This window comes from Anas acuta, chromosome 25 (assembly GCF_963932015.1).
Source record: "Anas acuta chromosome 25, bAnaAcu1.1, whole genome shotgun sequence".
In the NCBI taxonomy this organism is placed as follows: domain Eukaryota; kingdom Metazoa; phylum Chordata; class Aves; order Anseriformes; family Anatidae; genus Anas; species Anas acuta.
Window position 1 is genome coordinate 5,169,141 of NC_089003.1, and position 19,098 is coordinate 5,188,238.

The 19,098-nt window shown below is 49.6% G+C and overlaps 1 pseudogene; it reads left to right on the forward strand.

Annotated features, from left to right (window-relative positions):
• Nucleotides 1–10,719: 10,719 nt before the first annotated feature.
• On the forward strand, nt 10,720–11,490 carry LOC137844608 (feather keratin Cos2-3-like; annotated as a pseudogene).
• Nucleotides 11,491–19,098: the final 7,608 nt, after the last annotated feature.

Here is a 19,098-nt window from a genome sequence, read left to right on the forward strand (position 1 = left end):
GCTATGACCTGCACATGGCTTCATGATGAGGGGTCACACAAGTACAGACATACCTGTGGACATGAACATATGCATGCAATCATGGAAAAATCTCACATGCTTGCAAAAATCTCATGCTTATGTAAAGCCAGCATGCAGTCAAGCACACAAACAAAAATTATGTACAGGTAAACATCAGCAATTCTGCAACTATGGACTCTGCTGAGGAGATGCAGTGGACCACACTGGCAGAACATGACTAAAGGACTCCAGTGAAGGACCAGGCCCCAGACATGCTTTTGATATTATCTGAAGACCCTCAAAGACTGCACAGAGAGGGAGTGATGCAAAAGATCCCAGTGACATTTTCCTGAAGGCACTGTTAGTTGGGATATGGTCAAACCCCATGGCAGAAGCCCACCTGCATGCAACAAGAAGTGTCCGTCAGAGAGGTGGAGTGAGCAAGATAAAAGAATGTGGCACATCCTCAAGGGAGCCCAAGTCACACGGGATTCCTTGGTAATCCAGCCAAGAAGTTCAAGAACATTGCCCCTTTCCACGTCCACATCACCTGTCTGTATGGACCCCTCCAGCACTTGATCTGAGTCTTCCATCTGCGCTGATGTGTTTCTGCCCCAGAAGTCCTTGGGCCTTTTATATGGCACTTAAAGTAGACCTCTTATGGGAATCACATGGGGTAAGACAGGAAATGAAAAGGCAAGAATGCAGGAAATTAGAACACAGCCCATATCATTAGCTGAGATGTTTTGCATTGGACACGAGACTGTCAGAAAATTATTACGTTCACAATGAGCGCCTCTGGTCCTGGGGCAATGCAGAGCTACTATAAAAGCTCACACAACTCTCTGCTCTCTAATCCACTTCTCTTACCTCCTCCTCATTGGGAATTAGGTGTGTATGATGCCTCTTCTCCTTCTTCAAGATCAGCTCTCTCCTCAATGAATGTCTGACTTGATACCAATTGTCCTAGCCTGGGAATGGCAGCTTCTTCTTATAGGAGAAAGAAGGGGAGAGTAAGCCTTCTACAGAGTGAGGATGGGACTTGGTTGAGGTGGATCCTAGGCTTTGAGCTAGGCAGTGAATGTTAGACCAGTAGGAGTCTTGATTTGCTTCCTCCTGTCCTCTCTCCCATGTGCATCTGCAGCACAGACACATGTCCTGCTCAGACAAGTGTCAATGATCCCAGCTGTGACAGCTGTGCTGTGACCTCTCCTGTTTCAGCAGCTGCTACTGTAGCAGACTACTAAAACTGTTAAAGCTGCTGCAGGCAATCCCAGAGAAGGAATCCACAAGATGGTTCTGGACAGGAAACAGAGCTTTAGCGCCTTGTATTTAGAACAGCTGTTCGTTGCTGGCTTCTCAAAAAAAAAAAAAAAAAAAAAAAAAAAGTGGCAAAAAAGAACCAGTCTGTTTTTTCAGTCTGTTTTTTGCTCCACCTAAGGACTTCAAGGACTTGCATGCCAAGGGCACTCAGCACCGTGGGACAAGGTCATACCTAGAAATGGGAGAGAACAGATGTTTTCTATCAGAAGGAGAAACCACCAGGGCTCAGGGACTCCATCCAGCATTGGTGATTCCCATGAGCTGGAGGAGAGACATGAAAAGCAATAGAACAACTTGTGGCATATATAGGAGTTGAGATGAACAGAACTTTTCACTCAGTCCCAGGCTAATGTTTGTGGTGTGTTTTTTTCACATGCTGAGGGTTTGGCTTATGCCCAGATGCAGGGCTAAGAAGGAAGTTTTCTTCTTCAGGCTATTCTGGCTAAGAGGTAAAACCACAAGAGCAGTGCTGTCTTCCAACAAGGGCTCCCTTTTGCCATGGTGTTCATCAGAGGAGGCTGAGAGAATAAGAGCAAAAGAAGCTGGTCCAGTCACTCTTTGAATCCATGACAGTTTTGCTGACAGCTTTGCTGGACTGTTTTGCTCTTTTCTCAAGATTCTGGATCTGAAAAAAAAAAAAAAAAAAAAATCACACCAGCTTGCTCTTAATGGCATTTGTTTCTTTTGCAAAGTCTGGGATGTTCTCACCATAGAATCATAGAATTATAAAATGGCTTTGGTTAGAAGGGACCTCAAAGACCATCTAGTTCCAATCCCCCTGCCATAGGCAGGGTTGCCACCAACTACATGAGGTTGCTCAGGGCCTCATCTAACCTGGTCTTGAACACCTCCATGGATGGGACATCCACAGTCTCTCTGGGCAACATGTTCCAGTGCCTCACGACCCTCTGAGTGAAAAATTTCCTTCTAACCTCTAATCTAAATCTCCTCTCTTTTAGTTTAAAAATATTCCCCCTCATTCTGTCAATATCTGATTGAGCAAAGAGTTTCTCTCCATCTTTTTTATAAGCCCCCTTCAAGTAGTGAAAGGTTGCAATGAGGTCATCCCAGAGCCTTCTCTTCTGTAGGCTGAACAGCGCCATCTCTCTCAGCCTGTCTTCGTAGGAGAGGTACTCCAGCCTCCTTTTCATCCAAATCATCTTTGTGGCCCCCCTCTGGACCCACTCCAACAGATCAATATCCTTCTTGTGCTGGGGGCTCCAGACCCGGACACAGCAATCCCAGTGGAGAGGAGAGAGGGACAATCACCTTTCTTGACCTGCTGGCCACTTCTCTTTTGGTGCAGCCCAGGATACAGTTGGCCTTCTGGGCTTCGAGCATGCACTGCCAACTTATATTGAGCTTTTCATCCACCAGAACCCCCATGTCCTTCTCAGCAGGGCTTCTCTCAAGTAGTTCTTCTCCTAGTCTGTGGTCATACCCAGGATTGCCTCAAACTAAGTACAGCACACTGTGTTTAGACTTGTTGAACCTCATTAGGTTCATGTGGTCATTAGGCTCATTAGGTCCACTTCTCAAGCCTGTCCAGGTCCCATTGGATGGCATCCCTTCCATCATATCAATCACACCACTTAGCTTGGTGTCATCTGCAAATTTGCTGACGGTGCACTTGATCCCACTGTCTATGTCGTTGATGAAGATATTAAAGAGCACCAGTCTGAGAACAGACCCCTGATGTACACCACTTGTCACTGGCCTCCACTCGGACATAGATCGTAGACCACCATGCCCTGGGTGAGACCTTCAAGCTAATTCCTTATCCTCTGAATGGTCCATCCATCAAATCCATATCTCTCCAAGATGTCACGTGACACTGTGACAAAGGCCTTGCAGAAGTCCAGCTAGATGACATTGGTCAGTCTTCCTCTACCAACTGATGCAGTCACTCCATTGTAGAAAGCCACCAGGTCAGCCACAATTTACCCTTGGTGAAGCCATACTGGCAGTCTTGGATCACCTTTTTGTCTTGCATGTGTCTTAACATTGCTTCCAGGAGGATTTTTTCCATGATCTTGCCAGGCACAGAGGTGAGGCTTATTGGTCTGTAGTTTCCTAGGTCCTCCTTTCTACCCTTTTTAAAAATGGAAGTGATGTTTCCCTTTTTTCAGTCATCAGGGTCTTCGTCTGACTGCCAGGACTTTTCAAATAAGATGGATAGAGGTTTGGCAACTACATCAGCCAATTCCTTCAGGACCTTGGAATGGATGTCATCAGGCACCATAGACCTGTATGTGTTTAATTTCACTAGGTGGTCTCAAACTTGCTCTTCACTTACAGTGGGTGGGACTTTTCTGCCCTAGCCTCTATCTATGGGTTCAGGGAAACAAAATACTTGGGAAGTCTGACTATCAGTGAAGACTGAGGCAAAGAAGTTGTTGAGTACCTCAGCCTTCTCCATGTCTATCATTACCAGTTCTCCCTTCTCATCCATCAGAAGAGGGACACTCTTCCTTGGCATTTTTTTTTCTGAGCAACGCATCTATAGAATCCCTTCCTGTTGTTCTTTGCATCCCTTGCCAAGCTCAGTTCCACCTGTGCCTTGGCTTTCCTCATCCCATCCCTGCACATCCAGACCAAACCCCTGTACTCTTCACCGGCAACACGTCCCTGTTTCCACTGCCTGTGCATTTCCTTCTCATGCCTCAGTTTGACCTGCAGGTACCTTGCTCAGCCATCCCAGTTGTCTGTCCTCCATGGTCACTGTTTTATGCAGGGGGGATGGAGAGTTCTTGCGCTGTAAGGAAAACATCCTTAAAGAGCCGCCAGCTCTGCTCAGCTCCTTTGTCCCTAAGGACCATGTTCCACGGGATCTCATTCTATGAAGTCTTTAAACAGCTGGAATTTTGTTCTTTGGAAGTTCAGGGTCCTGACTTTGCTCTTTGCTAAGCCTGTACTCCTCAAGATCACAAACTCAGCTAGGACATGGTTGATGCAGCCCAGACTGCCTCCAGTCTTGACGTCTTTAATGATCTTCCACATTAATGAGCATGAGGTCAAGTAACACTTCTCATTTGGCTGGTTTGTCTAGTACCTGGACCAGGATGCACTCTATGAATCTTCTAGATTGCTTACAGCATGCTGTGTAGTTTTCCCAACAAACATCTGGGTGGTTGAAGACCCCAACAGGATGAAAGCGTGTGAGTGTGACGCTTCTTGTAGTTGAAGCAAGAATGCCTCATCCAGACTCCCTTGATCGGGCAGCCTGTAGTAGACCCCAACCACAAGCTGTTCTTTATTGGTGCAGTCTTTAACTCTCACCCATAAGCTCTTAACCTGTCTGTGGTTGTTTCTCAAAGGCAACTCTTCACAATCAATTCCTTCCCTAATGTAGAGGGCAACACCCTTTCCCTTCATTTCCTGTCTATCCCTTCTGAAGAATTTATAGTCCTCTATTCCAATATGCCAATTATGTTATCCAACCCACCACATTTCCATGATAGCAATCAGTTCACATTTGTCTAATTGCACCACAGTTTCCAATTCCTCTTGCTTGTTTCCCATGCTGCATACTTTGGTGTAGAGGCATTTCAGCTGGGCAATGTCATATTGCATTTCTAGAACCCTTCCTTGATTGCACTGGGACAGTTCCCAAGTATTTCCCTGCCGTTACTCAGAATGATGGTGTTCTCATATATGCTTTCGTCACTCAGAGGAGCACCCCCTTCCCCCACCACATCTAGTTAAAGCCCTCACGATAAGCCCAACCAGCTTACTGCTGAGAACACTCACACCCCACCTGGACAGCTCCGCCCCATCTGGTGTCAGCATGCCCAGTCCCTCAAAAACACTTCCAAGGTTGCATTGCTGGACATTAGCTCATACCTACACGCAAATAGTGCTGAAAGTGGGAGGGGGAACAGCTCCACATGGCATGTGCACACACACACACGCACACTCTTTCTGTGTAATGCTGAATTCTGAGGGCAACAATGTGCTATCTTGGAACAAAACATCCCACACACAGAAAATCCTATAGGAGCTCTCCAAGGCAGATGTTCAGCCATTTCCAGGAAAGCAGGGCTCATTATGCATAATGGTTACTTGGAAGACAAATGCTGTAACTCCAAATGTCCTCCACTCCTCCTTCTTTCCTCCTTGCTTTTATTGCTGAGCATGACATCATACAGTAGAGAATACCCCTTTGGTCAGTATGGGCCAGCTGTCCTGGCTGTGTCCCCTCCCAACTTCTCTGGGGGATGGTTGGACCAGTTGATCTTGGAGGTCTTTTCTGACCTTAATGGTTCTATTATTCTGTGATTCTTGTGCATCCCCAGCCTCATCTCCAGAAGGGCAGCATGAGAAGCAGAAAAGATCTCGACTCTGTGCAAGCAATGTTCAGCAACAACTGAAACATTGGTGTATCTACATTACTCTTATCACAAATCCAAAACACAGCATTATTCAAGCCTATACGAAGAAAATTAAATCAATCCCAGCCAAAACTAGGCCACTCAGGTGCAGAGAAAAACACACAGAATCTACCAAAGGTCTGTACTTATTCACCCACAGCAGCATCTGAGAGGCCCAGTGCTCATTGTGAGGAAAGGAATGAAGCTACAATCTTTGCTATGCCATAAATTTCCTAGGGCTAAGGACAGGTATTTCAACACCAAGAAATTCTTACTTGCACAGTGAGGCCACATCCAGGCTTCTCACAACCCTCCAAGTCAGATGGTACTTGAGCATCCTCTCTGGCAGACTTGCCCTGCTGTAGAACCACTGCCTCTAAACTCCAGGTAAGATTGCCAAAGGGGTCATGGGCACCTGAAAGTTAATGTAGTAGATTAAGAGATCATCCAGTCAACTGTCCAGCAATAGGAGACTGCTGGATGCCTTCCAGCATCTAGTGTGTTATGGTAAGTTCAACCAGCCTATCCATTCCTCATTAAGGGAGGTATTCAGGATGTCTTTCTCTGGCCATATAGCACCCAGCTGGACATGGGATCTGTATCCTATGAGTAGGTAAGATTCCCCCTTTTAGCACACTCATGTCCACCTCTTCTATAGGTACTGAATAGATGAAGGTAGGACCAGGCAGAAAGGTTCCCCAGGGTCTAGCTGGACCAAGGACTTTCCTCCCAGTGGTCTCTTTCCAGTTTTAATAAAACTCAGAAATTCAACGCCTTTTCTCAGGTTAAAAATGTAGTAATTCACTCCTGAGGCATGAACTTAGCCCTCAAACGTCTATTTACAAGTGTTTGTAGCAGATGTTCATCCAATCTCAAGGACCTTGTGTCAAAAATAAAGAGTCGTGTTTGGGTTTGAGGAAGGTCGTGGACAATAAGAGCTTGGTCTCAAAACTAGCCACTGTGAGAAATCCTTGAAGGTGTTGGTAACCTATACTTCCCTTTCACATGACTGAGGTGAGCTTGAACTCCTAACATTTTGAGACCTCGGACTGGCCAGTGCCAGGTGGGCAGGCAGGGAAACCATCACTTCCACTCCTCCCAGCAGGCCCAGCAGGGGCTGTGCCCCTACCACACCCACCCAGCCCCACCCACCTTGGTTCTTGCCCAGCTGCAGTACCAGGTGCTCTCCCCATGTCTCTCAGGGCACAGCAATACACTGCCGTGTCCCTGTGCCGCAGCTGGTCAAGCCACAGAGTGCTGAACCAGTGGTCTACTGCCACCGACAGCTGCCCCACTGGGTCCACCACCAGTACAGAGCTTTTGTGAGTGCTCACAAAGAATGGAGGGCCTTGGCCTGGGAGCTGAAGGTACCAGTGAACGTAGTTACAGGTCTAGATGTCAGGGTGTGAGCAGTTAATGTTGATGCCAGTGCCCTCTCTGCCCACAGTTTCTGCTGCACCAAGGCTTGGCCAGCAGACAGTTCATTGAAAACAGAAGGCAAGGCAAGAGAGCATCAGCAATCCCTGAGCTCTGATGTCACTTTTCCTAGAGAAACACTAAGGAACATTAGCAGTTAGGCAGAACAGGCTGCAATGCATGGAGAAATGTGCCGTGGGTACAAGCAGCAAGGAAGGAGGGTGATGTCACTGTGTGTGTGTGGAGTGCATGCAATAGGCTGGGAGTGAATCTGAAACAGATGTCATGAGAGAGGGGGTTAAAGTCAGATGGATGGACATTTAGAGGAAGAGCAGGATGAGAGTTAGGGGTGGTAGAGTGAAGGACAGTGAGCTGAGCTGAGAACAATAATAACAACAATAATGCACAGGGTGCCGAAGAGTACATGTATAGGAAAGAGAATGGGACAGTAGCCTCATACTGGACAGAGCCAACGGAGGCGATACAAGAATCCCAAGTGAGGACTCAGAGAGCTGGGAAAGGCAGAGGAGAGATGGCTGAGAGGCAGGGAGAAGGAAAGGCCCTGAAGAACAAGAAGGAAGAGTTGGCACCGGGCCCTCTGCAAAGTAGCCCGATCCCAGCCCAGGCCCCTGCAGCCCACAGCCTTGACACATCCTGCTGCTCCGCTGCCCATGCCATGCTGCCCCCACCAGCCCAGTCTCTCTGCTCTGGCCACAGTGCCTCCTCCCCACCATGGCACCTCCACCCTGCCAAGGCCACCCAGTTTGCCTTGTGGCTGTGCCCAGTGCTGTCACAATTTAGGGGCTGGCCTGGGCTGCAAGTGCTGGGCGTCTCTATGTGGGCAGGCACTGGGACCTTGTCCACTCCAGTTGCTGGCACCACAAATCCAGTAATGCCTTCACCCCAGTCTGATTCCACTTGCTGGGTCTGTTCAGCCTGGAGAAAAGAAGACCGAGAGGGGATCTCATCAATGTGTATAAATGCCTGAGGTGTTGGAGACAGGGATTTGTCCAACCCTTTTTCAGTGCTTTGTGGGGACAGGGCAAGTAACGGTCACAAGATAGAGCACAGGAAGTTCTGTACCAACATGCAAAATAACTTATTCATGGTGAGGGTGATGGAGCACTGGAACAAGCTGCCCAGAGAGGTTGTGGAGTCTTCTTCTCTGGAGATATTTAAGGCCTGTCTGGATGCCTACCTGGGCAGCCTGCTCTAAGGAACCTGTTTTGGCAGGGGTGTTGGACCCGATGATCTTTCAGTGTCCCTTCCAACCCCTTCAGTTCTGTGATTCTGTGATTCATTGCACCCTTCCTTTGGGTATTTGTACAACTGTTCACATTTTTCTTTGGCTGGGGCTCCTAACATAGAGTCATCAACATATTGCATTAAGGCCCCTTTATTCTTGCTCTACCAGTTATTGAAATCTGCTCCCAAAGCAGTCCAAAATACATCGGGACTAAATAGCAAGCTGCTAGTCTACACATTGATGAGATAACCTCTGAGCTTCCTCTTCTCCAGAGGTGTTCCAATCCTCTGATCATCTTGGTGGCCCTACATTGGATTTCTTTCAATATGTCAATGTCTTTCTTGTAATTGAGGGCCCCAGAACTGGACATGGTGCTCTGGGTGTGGCCTCACCAAAGCCGAGTAGAGAGGAAGGAATGCTTCTCTCTACCTGCTGGCAATATTTTGCTAGTTCAGCCAAGAATACCTTTAGCCTTCTTATCAGCAAGAGCACATTCCTGACTCAACTTCAACTTAGTATACACCAGGAGTTCTAGTTCCTTTTCTACAGAGCTGCCTTCCAGCTGGATGACCCCCATGGCTTGTTCCGCCCCATGTGCAGGACTCCACAGTTCTCTTTATTGAACTCCATGCAATTCTTCTCATCTGAACTATCCCATCTCTCAAGGTTCCCTTGGATGTCTGCACAGCGCTCTGGTAAATCAGCCACACAACCCACTTTTGTGTAATCTGGTATTTTATTAATGGTTAACTCCATCAACTAGATTGTTGATGAAGATCTTAAACAGGACAAGACCAGGATCAACTGTTTGAGAAGTGTGCTGAGTGATCCTGAACACTGTGGTATCAGAGCATGATTTTGGGAGAGGCAAGAAAAGGAGGACTCAGGAGGCAAAGGCTGCATTTTAGAGACAGATCTAAGGACAGCTCTTCCTCCTTCTTGGGCTCTCACAATCAGCTGAAATCAGAGCGCTCCTGGCCCAATGAAACCGCAGGCCCATGTCTCCACAACATGGGTTCTGGAGAGTGCTACACTATGACCTGCCTATCCCCTCATCATGAGAGGAGAGACATTCAGACACACACACCTGCTCATGCACACCCCTTGAATTGAAACAAATCCAGTATGCACACAGGCTTGTCTAAAGGGGGAACTCTTCCCTACTTCCAGTAGGCCAGAAAAAGAAAATACGTGATCTCTGGAAACAAGTCTCCTATCTGGCCCCCTCTTGAATACTGTGTGTGGTTATGGGCTCCAAAATATAAAAAGGATACTAAGAGACCCAAATGCATCCAGAGGAGGGCAAGAAAACTGATAAGAAGGATGGAAGACATGTCCTGAAGTGGTCAGGCAACAGGACATGAAGATGTTTGTAGGCCCCTTCCATTGGAACTGTTCTATTCTAAATTTCATGCCGCGTGGTCAAAGGGGAGCTGCAGGCCTGAGGAGACAGGTAGGAACCGCCTGCCCATTCCCAGACTGGAACTGCAGTGCTCAGGAGGCAAAGGAGGTGGCCAGGGACACAACCTTCACAGCCATCCCCAGCAGGGTAAAAGGGTCCCTGATGGTCTTCTCCTGCCATGCAACATGAAGCCGGAGACAGGACAGTACCTGTGTCACAGCACACATTCCTGCAGAGCAGGGCTGGTTTTCTGCTGCATAATGACACCAGTCCCTAGCCCTCTCCATCCAGCACTTCTCTGGATATTTAGGGGGTCGTCATTAGAGACAGCCCAGGCAGATTCTAGGGTACACAGGAGCAGTTGCAGAATCACCTGAGGACACACCAGGAACTCCTCTGGCTGAGCAGGGGAGCAACCTGGGGCTGGCCGAGGCACCAGACGCACTGATGGTTTTGCTAGGGAGTCCTCATCAGTGACAGCCCAAGCAGATGTGGTGGCCCAACATGTGCACCAAGGCCTCACCAGAGCTGCATTATGGGAATGAGAGTCAAAAGCAGCAAGGCAGACCACCTGCCTGTGAAGGCCACATTCAAGCACCAACAGAGAGAACCTGCAGGGTGAACAAGAGGGGGACTTGCCACATCCTCCCACACAGGAGCCCCATGGCGTCCAAGTGGGGATCGCAGGGCTGGGCGCAGCTGGGCTCTTCCTGCCCCTGAGGCTGTAAACAACCCCATATGGCTGCCCCATGTCAATGTCCCCCGCCTGCACGTGACCCCTCCAGCACTCAAGACTCATCTCCTGATGGCACGAATGCACTGCTATCCCAGAAATCCTTGGGCCTCCCACCTCAAGCCTTCAAGGCGCCGCCGGTCCAGCTAAACAAGGTAACAAAAAGGCATCAGTGCAGGAAATCAAAACACAGTCCCCATATCATTAGCTGGGATGTTTTGCATTTCAGATGAGCTTCTCGGAAAATTATTACTTCCCCAGAGGATTCCTCTGGACCTGGGGCAGTGCAGGACCAATATAAAAGGCAGACCAACTCTTGGCCCTCTCGTCTGCTTCACTGCCCTTCTTCTCCTTTGGAAACAAGTGAGTTGGAAGCTCGGTCCTGAGGGCGGTCTTGGGGCTGCCTGTCATGGGAGGGAAAGCGGAGAGAAGGTCTGGCATGGGGGGAGTCCGGGGCTGGGCTGAGGGTACTCAAGGTCTCTGGGATGGGAAAGAGCTTTCTTGGGGCTGGTTCTCTTTGCCCAGTGTCTTGGGGAACAGACCAAGAGTCCCATGGGCCTCCCTGGACACCCTCTGCCCAGCATGTGCCTTGGCATCATCACGGTGGCCTGGCAGGCTGCTCCTCCCTCACCCCCATTCTCCTCCGGGCCCTCTCTCCCACCAGGTGCACCTCCTGCCCCAAGACATGTCCTGTTACAACCAGTGCCTGCCGTGCCTGCCTTGCCAGCCCTGCGGTCCAACCCCACTGGCCAACAGCTGCAACGAGCCCTGCGTCAGGCAGTGCCAGAACTCCACCGTCGTCATTGAGCCCTCTCCCGTGGTGGTGACCCTGCCCGGCCCCATCCTCAGCTCCTTCCCACAGAACACCGTTGTGGGATCCTCCACCTCCGCTGCTGTTGGAAGCATCCTCAGCTGTGACGGAGTCCCCATCAACTCCGGATGCTGTGACCTCTCCTGCCTGGGCAGCCGCTACTGCGGCAGAACCTGCCTCCCCTGCTAAAGCTGCTGCAGGTGGCCTCCACCAACACAGAATATGGTAATGGACTGACCACCAAGATGGCTCCACCTGCAAAGGCAGGTGGCTAGAACCTCTCCTGGACTCCTGAAAATGTGGCCCGTGCCTAACTTTCCGATTTCTCACTCTCTTCTTTCTTCCCCTTTTCTCTGTTGCCTTCTGCTCTCCTGGACTGTTGACGCCTGCAAAGCCAGTCTGGAAAGGGCCCGCTTCTCCTCTCCCTCTGTGGGGCACACAGACAGACACCCAGTGCAAAGTCCACCCTGGCCAAGGCGCAGAGACTCCTAGCTCCTCCATGTCTCTCCAAACCATGGCCCCCACTCAGAGGTCCTCCCTCCCCTCTTTCAAATCATTAAAGTTCTGCTGCATCCCAGCCTGGGGCTCTGCGTGGTCCTTCCCTCTCTAGACACTCTCCCAGGCTGCTGGGGAGAAAGCTGATGCTCTGAGGAGATCTTGCAGACACAAAGGAAACCCATGCCCATTCCCAGCAGGTGAGAAACAGCCAGGGAGCTCCTGTCAGACATCGTGCCTTGCAGCTGAGAAAGCAGCCTCTAGGACCTGCCATGTTTCACCTCTGCACAGAAATGTCCTCCTTGTCCTTTAAACACATCCTGTGGATGGAGAGCCTAACCAGTACCTGACTGAGGACGTGACCTCCCTGACCACAGGGGGCAGTGGCAGTGGCACTGGGGCATGCTTCTGCCTCCAGCATCTGTGAGCCCTCCTTGGCAGGCGGCTCCTGCATCTGGAGGACCCCTTTCCCTCTTCCAGGTGTCTGTGGGAGGGAGGGTGGTAGCCTTTCCAGCGCTCCTTGCCTTGGCTTAGCCTTCTTTGTGGGTCCTTCAGGTGTTTTGTCTATCCCCGGTCATTTCATGCCAGCATTTCCCCCAGCATGCCTAGAGGAGGTGCAGTTTCTAAATGGAGAATTGCTCCACCTGCTGATAGCAGACTCCCTGTCTCTAGGTACACCTGTGTAAACAGTGCATGCGGGGCTACATCTTATCTCTGAGGAGCCCTGAAGAGTCTTGTTCGCCCATTGCTTACGACAAGCCTCAAGCTGCCATGTGCAGCACCTGCTCTTCCTACAGGAAATCTCCTGGTTTTGCCAGCAGGTCAGGCCTCCTCTCTTCCCTCTCCAGCACTGGCAGGACACCCACTGCCCTGTACCTCCCCAGCCAGGCAGCTGAGTCTCAACAGAGTCTGCCAGACCCACCAGGACCCACTGGAAAACCTCAACTGTGTCATGCTCTCCACACAACAAGGTGCCCAGGCAGCTCCTGGAGAAGCTTGCAAGCTCATGGGTTCTCCTCCCTCTGACAGCTCCAAGCCACCTCCAAACCTCAGAACAAAGGGTGGAGCAAAATGCTCTGTGGGCTGCCTAGGATCCCACATCTCTGCCTCAGGGAGCCTTTCTGCACACATCACCTCACAGTGAACATGCTTGCTCAGCCAAAGGAAGAGAGTCAAGCTGCCACCTCAGCTGGGCCCCAGGCTCCCCAGGGCCAGGACCAGGTTTTTGAGCACTGGCAGCTTCCAGCTGGTGCAGCCATACCACAGTTCAGCCTTTCCAAATACTCTTGGGCACAAGGGCTCTGAACTGCCTTGAAGGTGCTCACACCCCCTTGTAAAACAGCTGCCTCTAAGGGCCTACTCAGAGATGTGACAGCAGGTGCCTGTCTTTGCCATAATGGTCATGAAATAGCTGAGCTCAAAAGATTTAGCACAAGAAAAAGTGCACTGCAGAGTTGCCCTACCCCCTCCCCCACTTCTACCCCCCCCTGCAAATTTTAAGAGATCAACTCTAAGCTACTCAGGGAGCTAGTGAGCAGCGTCCCCTGGCAGTCTGCTCTAGAGGGCTTGGAGTTCCCTGAGAGACAGCCAGTTTCCAAGAACCACCTTTAAAAGACCCAGGAGGAGGCAATCCTATCGTGTCACAAGTCAAGAAAGGGCGAGCAGAAGAACGGCTTGTCTAAAGGAGGACCTCCTCCCTACTTCCAGTAGACCAGAAAAAGAAAATACGTGATCTCTGGAAACAAGTCTCCTATCTGGCCTCCTCTTGGATACTGTGTGTGGTTATGGGCTCCAAAATATAAAAAGGATACTAAGAGACCCAAATGCATCCAGAGGAGGGCAAGAAAACTGATAAGAAGGATGGAAGACATGTCCTGAAGTGGTCAGGCAACAGGACATGAAGATGTTTGTAGGCCCCTTCCATTGGAACTGTTCTATTCTAAATTTCATGCCGCGTGGTCAAAGGGGAGCTGCAGGCCTGAGGAGACAGGTAGGAACCGCCTGCCCATTCCCAGACTGGAACTGCAGTGCTCAGGAGGCAAAGGAGGTGGCCAGGGACACAACCTTCACAGCCATCCCCAGCAGGGTAAAAGGGTCCCCAATGGTCTTCTCCTGCCATGCAACATAAAGCCGGAGACAGGACAGTACCTGTGTCACAGCACACGTTCCTGCAGAGCAGGGCTGGTTTTCTGCTGCATAATGACACCAGTCCCTAGCCCTCTCCATCCAGCACTTCTCTGGATATTTAGAGCAATTTCCATCCTCCCATGGTGTTCTTGCTCATTTGGAAAGTTTGTCTTTATCACCCGACAGAAGAACACTGGCCTGAACTCACCATCCATGGCACCAACTACACTTTGTATGGAGGAGGGGAAGGCAGAAATTTCATCAATGTTGTCCCACAGGTGACAGCTTTCCATGCCGCACAATTGATCAGCCACAGGTTTTAGTGTGAATCCGCCAGCAGGATTCCTACTGCTCTTCTTGATCTTTCCATGCCTTTTCATCTCATAACAACACAGATGCTGTCCCAACAAAGTTAAAGGAGATATCGTTGAACATTCAGAACAAATACCAGAAATTCTGACCAAAGAGGCCTGTCTCTGTACAGAAGCTGGCAAGCATCTTAATAGCTCTCTTCCCTTGTGCAAAGTGCTCTCTACTGAGATGGACTTTGCTCACCCAGTGTCCCCACTGAGTGTTGTGTAAGGTGGCCACAGAACCCCTCCACTGACAACCAAGTCCCAGGGAAGCACAAGCTGCATTGTACCTCCTCAATTCTTTAAGGCAACTGTCTCTTCACCACAGTAGAAATGCACATCACGATCAAGCCAATAGCACATACTGCATGCAAATTGCTTCTGACATCAGAGTACTTCTACATACTACTCTTATGCACGAGTATTGTGTCATGAAAAGACAAGCGAACCATGCTGATGGAGAACAGCTCATGTAAAAAAACAAAGTTCTCTATGTCCTTTTTCCTTGCCTTGCCTTTCTTTCCCTTGCCTTGCCTTTCTTTCCGTTGGCTTGCCTTGTCTTGTCTTGCCTTGCTTTCCCTTCTCCATCATGACAAATCTGTAGCAGAATACCAGCATCATCCAGATAGACGTACAGCCATGCACAAGTGCTAATGCACTCCCCTTGCAATGAAACAAATCCAGTATGTACACAGGAGCAATTAAGCACGCACACCTGCACCTGAAACCCCACCTAGAGCACAACATTCAGCTTTGGAATTCCAAACAGAAGAAGGACAAGGACCTACCGGAGCAAGCAGAAAGCAGGCCAAAAGGATGCTGAGAGACCTGGAACACCCCTCCTATGAAGACAGGCTAAGCAGTTGGGGTTGTTCAACCTAAAGGAGGGAAGTCTCTGGGAACAGGTTAGAGAAGCCTTCCAATACATAAAGGAGCCCTACAAGAAACCTGGAGAATCAGGCTTTATGAGGGAGTGCAGTGTTAGCATGCTGGCTTTTAACTAAGAAGGGTAGAATTCCATTAGATAATAAGAAGAAATTCTTCACTGTGACAATAATGAGGCATTAGACCAGGTTACCCAGAGAAGTTCTGAATGCCCCAAGCCTAGAAGTGGTCAAGGCCAGGTTGGTTGGGGCTTTGAGCAACCTGGTCTAGCTGTAGATGTCCCTGCCCTTGGCAGGCAGTGTGGAAGTAGATGATCTCATATGGTCCCTTCCAACCACAATGAAACTAGAATTCTAGGGTACACAGGAGCAGTTGCGGAATCACCTGAGGACATACCAGGAACCCCTCTGGCTGGGCAGGTCAATGCTTGAGCAACCTGGGGCTGGCCGAGGCACCAGACACACTGATGGTTTTGCTAGGGGGTCAACATCAGAGACAGCCCAAGCAGATGAGGTGGCCCAACAGGTCATGCCACAGCTGCATTATGGGAATGAGAGTCAAAAGCAGCAAGGCAGACCACCTGCCTGTGAAGGCCACATTCAAGCACCAACAGAGAGAACCTGCAGGGTGAACAAGAGGGGGACTTGCCACATCCTCCCACACAGGAGCCCCATGGCGTCCAAGTGGGGATCGCAGGGCTGGGCGCAGCTGGGCTCTTCCTGCCCCTGAGGCTGTAAACAACCCCATATGGCTGCCCCATGTCAATGTCCCCCGCCTGCACGTGACCCCTCCAGCACTCAAGACTCATCTCCTGATGGCACGAATGCACTGCTATCCCAGAAATCCTTGGGCCTCCCACCTCAAGCCTTCAAGGCGCCGCCGGTCCAGCTAAACAAGGTAACAAAAAGGCATCAGTGCAGGAAATCAAAACACAGTCCCCATATCATTAGCTGGGATGTTTTGCATTTCAGATGAGCTTCTCGGAAAATTATTACTTCCCCAGAGGATTCCTCTGGACCTGGGGCAGTGCAGGACCAATATAAAAGGCAGACCAACTCTTGGCCCTCTCGTCTGCTTCACTGCCCTTCTTCTCCTTTGGAAACAAGTGAGTTGGAAGCTCGGTCCTGAGGGCGGTCTTGGGGCTGCCTGTCATGGGAGGGAAAGCGGAGAGAAGGTCTGGCATGGGGGGAGTCCGGGGCTGGGCTGAGGGTACTCAAGGTCTCTGGGATGGGAAAGAGCTTTCTTGGGGCTGGTTCTCTTTGCCCAGTGTCTTGGGGAACAGACCAAGAGTCCCATGGGCCTCCCTGGACACCCTCTGCCCAGCATGTGCCTTGGCACCAGATGGGCCAACTGAACTTTGTATGGAGGAGGGGAAGGCTCGAATTTCATTAATGAGCTCTTTAAAATCATGAAAGTTCTGCTGCTTCCCAGCCTGGGGCTCTGCGTGGTCTTTCTTCTGTCCTTCTTTCTTCACCACCCTTTCTTTTCAGTTGGAAAGATATGATTTTGAAACTCCGTCTTAGACTAGGTTTGGGGTTTTTAGAACCCTGTAGAGTTTTGTTCCCCCTTTGATATCTACTGCTTAAGATGTGTCTCATGTTGTCATGTGCAGCGCCTGTAGGAAAGCTCCCAGTTTTGTCAGAGGGTCAGGCCTTCCTTCTTCCCCTACCAGCACTGGCAGGACTCCCACTGCCCTTCTCCACTCAGCCAAGCAGTTCTGTCTCATCAGTGTCCGATAGTCCTGCTAGTGCTGCTAGGTAAATCTTTACTATGTCATGCTCTCTACTGAGTACGTTTTCTTACATGAACTGTTCTCCATCAGCAAGGAACAGTTGTTTTTTCATGATGCAATACTCATGCATAACAGCTGTCTATGGAATTACTCTGACAGAAGAAGTAATTTGTATGTCATACATGTGAATATTTTGGTCATGATGTACACTTCTTCTCTGGTGAAGGCTGAGCATTGTGTCAACCTGCAGAAGACAATACCTAAAGGGAGAGTGCAATGAAGATGGAGCCAGGCTCTTTTCAGTGTTGTAATGTGTCAGGACAAGTGGCAATTGGCACAAACTGGAAAACAAGAAGTTCTATCTAAACATCAGGAAGCACTTCTTTACCATGTATGTGATGGAGCACTGGCACAGGTTGCACGAAGACGTTGTGGAACCTACCTTCTTGGAGACCTTCAAAATCTGCCTAGACAACATCCAGGGCAACCTGCTCTGGATATCCCTGCTTGAGCAGGAGGGTTGGATCAGATGACCTCCAAACTCCTTTCCAACCTTAATCATTCTGTGATTATATGTGTCCTAGCCAACTATTGTATCTCCTTTGGCCTGAGTACTGCAGTTTCAGACTGGAAACTGTCGGTAGGTTCCTTCCTGCCACCTCAGGCATGCAGCTCTCCTTTTCCAATCTAACCTGAAGTTTAGACTGGCTTTGTGCCATTCCAACATATCCTAGCTGTCTCTTCTCCAAACTAGACAAACAAGGCACAGAGGTGAGGCACAGAACAGAGTGGGTCCAAAGGAAGTCTGCCTAAGCAGCAGGAAGAGAGTTTTGTGTGCCCCTTTGGGATGAAGTTTGGAGAGTGCTTTGAGCTGACTGGTAGAGAAGATGGGAACTCTCAAGCTCCAGTTCCTCTTTCTGCAAGCTGCCACGCACCCTCTGAAGGCAAAAGTGGGATATAGTCCTGTTGTTTTTTTTCTGGCAACCCTGAAAGGAACGGCAGAATTTGGTGAGGCATGGGCAGGCAGCCCTAACTGCTCCCAGCCTGATTTTTTTCTGAAATTTTTCACAGGTTAAGGTCTGAACCTCTATTAGAGGAAAAGCAGGTTGTAGATCAGCATAAAGAAGACTGGGCCAAGCTTTGCCTGTTAGCTAGGATTAGCTTTGCCACAAGACATTAGGCTCAATTTGCAGCTAAAAGTCTGGTAATCCCTTAGTCAATTTCTTTTGAAGTAGTCTTGTTGTCTACCTCCTTGAAGCATGAATAATCACCACAGTTTCTTGGGATGAATAAATAATGCATTCCTGTGGTGTCTTTTAGCTGTAATGCAAATCTTCTGATTGAGATCTCAGAATGTTTGCATGAGATGAGGGAATACTGGACAATAGCTGCCAATGTGTTTGCACAGAAGAGCTAAGCTGTAATGAGAAATCTGCTAAACTGAGCATTACTCAGGAGTAGTCACTTCATCAGAGACGAAGGGACATCCATTTGCCCTGTCCCCAACTTGATGTGGGCTGGCTTCTGGTGCTTGTGGGACAAGAATCACAGAATCACAGAATGTTAGGGATTGGAAGGGACCTTGAAAGATCATCTAGTCTAGTTCCCCTGCCAAAGCAGGAACACCTAGATCAGGTCACACAGGAATGCATCCACGCAGGTTTTGAATGTCTCCAGAGAAGGAAACCCCTCTGGGTAGCCTGTTCCAGTGTTCTGTCACCCTCACTGTGAAAAAGTTTCATCTGGTATTTAAGTGGAACCAGTTTGCACCCACTGCCCCTTGTCCTATCATCATATGTCATTGAGTAGAGCCTGGCTCCTGACACTCACCCTTTACATATTCAGAAACATTAATAATGTCACCCCTCAGTCTCCTCTCTTCCAAGCTAGAGACCCAGCTCCCTCAGCCTTTCCTTGTAAGGGAGATGCTCCACTCCCTTAATCATCTTCATACCTCTGCACTGGACTCTCTCAAGCAGTTTTATGTCCTTCTTGAACTGAGGGGCCCAGAACTGGATGCAATATTCCAAACGTGGTCTCACTAGAGCGGAGGGGGGGGGGGGGGGAAGGGAAGGGAAGGGAAGGGAAGGGAAGGGAAGGGAAGGGAAGGGAAGGGAAGGGAAGGGAAGGGAAGGAAGGGAAGGGAAGGGAAGGGAAGGGAAGGGAAGGAAGGGAAGGGAAGGGAAGGGAAGGGAAGGGAAGGGA